This window comes from Octopus bimaculoides, chromosome 21 (assembly GCF_001194135.2).
Source record: "Octopus bimaculoides isolate UCB-OBI-ISO-001 chromosome 21, ASM119413v2, whole genome shotgun sequence".
NCBI lineage: Eukaryota > Metazoa > Mollusca > Cephalopoda > Octopoda > Octopodidae > Octopus > Octopus bimaculoides.
In genome coordinates this window covers 38,283,673-38,285,910 of record NC_069001.1, presented here as the reverse complement: position 1 = coordinate 38,285,910, position 2,238 = coordinate 38,283,673, and the positions used below count along the sequence as shown (strand labels likewise).

The 2,238-nt window shown below is 32.3% G+C and overlaps 1 long non-coding RNA gene across 1 annotated transcript in view; it reads left to right on the top strand.

The window, feature by feature from the left end:
* The window catches only part of LOC128250456 (uncharacterized), a 2,908-nt gene extending 703 nt beyond the window's left edge, over positions 1–2,205 (top strand). Inside the window, exons 2-3 of the long non-coding RNA XR_008266472.1 lie at positions 693–1,028; positions 2,056–2,205. This is a non-coding gene — a long non-coding RNA (uncharacterized LOC128250456). The remainder of the gene's footprint in view (positions 1–692; positions 1,029–2,055) is intronic.
* Positions 2,206–2,238: the final 33 nt, after the last annotated feature.

The following is a 2,238-nucleotide window of genomic DNA, read 5'->3' as shown; positions in this document are numbered from 1 at the left end:
TATATATATATATATATATATATATATGCATACATACGTACATACATACACTACACAGACAATATACATATATGTATATATACATATAGATATATATATGTATGTATGTATGTATGTATGTATATATGTATGTATGTATACGCAGCATAGTAAAACCAAAACTCGAAATACTGGCATAGAATAATATATGAAATATGTTTTCATCTCCAATAGGTCTTCACACATTGCAAAACTGAAATTCTACCGATTCTTTAAGAATTTGTGATGCTGTAGTTTAAAATGAATTACACACACACACACACACACACACACACTCACACACACACACATATATATATATATATATATATATATATATATATATATATATATATATATATATATATATATATGCATATATATATATATATGCATATATATATATGTATGTATATATATATATATATGTATGTATATATATATATATATGTATGTATATATATATATATATATGTGTGTGTGTGTGTGTGTGTGTGTTTGTATGCATGTGTTGTGAATGTTTATATGTGTGTATATAATTCTTTCTTTATCGGTGCAATAATGATACCCATAGCTATGGATGAGGGATAAAGAGGCCGAAAAAGACCTAGGGGGTTCGACTCTCATTGTATGTGCTATAATTTGTGTTTCATATTTTTTCTCTTTCTATGAAGTCTGAAATAGACGGAAGATGATGTCAACTGACGATGGAATTTCTGGGTTTGGGAATCGAACCTAGGAGTGGACAAACTGTGTTATAACATTGGTTTGAAATTTTGGCGCAAGGCGAGCAATTTCGGGGGAGGTGATAAGTCGAATACATCGACATCACTGTTCAACCAGTACTGATTTTACCGACCCCGAAAGTGTTAAATGCAAAGTCGACCTCGGCAGAGTTTGAACGCCAAACATAAAGGCTGACGAAACACCGCTAAGCATTTTCACCGGCGCGCTAACGATTCTGCCGGCTCGGTGCCTTACAAACTGTTATAATATATTGAGTTGATCAGGTATTTTATGCTTCTACAAAAATCCCATAAGATAAACATATATCGCCATGATTGACCGCTAAATCCACAAGTTTTTTTTCATTCTCTATCTGTTTATTTTCTCGTGTGCCTTCTGTTCAAGAGCGTAGGCTCAAAACATAAAATATTGTCTCACTTTCCCGAACGTCAAACTAATACACCTGTTTGTTGTTTATACACCTGTCTTCGTCTTTTTTTTTCTGTAAATTTCAATTATATATATATATATATGGTAATGGAAACAGGAACAATAGAACTCAAAATAGCAGAATATGTATATTTTTTAAAATTAATATCTATCAAAAGTATCAGAGTGACACTAGGTCAGACAGTTTCGCGCATTGACACTTATCAAGTTTGATATGTGCTAATGGATGAAACTCTCGGACCTTGAGTCAGTCTGTTACTTCTGATAAATTAGACACACACACACACATGTATATGAATGAATGTATGTATATGTATATACATATATGCAATATTTGCATACATATACATACACGTATATATGCATACAAACATATACATATATATGTGTGCGTGTGTGTATGTGTAAGTATACATATACAAATATATACATATATTTATATACGTATACAGTCTTACAGTTTCACATTTCATGTATATGTTTTGAATTTCTTTTTTGATATTTTACAGTGGGTATAATTCTGTCATATGATAAAATTCTGTCTTTGATAAATTGTTAAAGATTAATGTTTATAGAAAAATAGGTATCAGCCCTAACAAACGTTACAAGTGAGAAGAGGCTCTTTGTTGTTCTCTCCTCTATGCATTCTGTCCCTTTCTTATAGCGCGGCGGCGCCATTTTGAAGCTGTTACTTTTAACTCTTCCATGTTGGGTTCTTTATATTTGTGTTCGCGTTTGATTTAGGTTTTTTTCACTGAGTTGGATAACCAGACTTTCTCGCCTACCACATCCACTATCTTGTTCTCGTCGATTATCTCTTAATTTATATATGTGTGTGTGTTATCCTTTTACTTGTTTCAGTTATTGAATTGCGGCCATGCTGGGGCATCGCCTTGAAAGAACGAACCAACCGTAATATTTTTTTAAAGCGTGGTACTTATTCAGCCGTAACCGCTGAGTCACCAAGCAGTACCAGTTGTCAATCGGTGGTGAAGAAAAACCCAAACACAAAGACACATTATTATTATTATTATTATTATTATT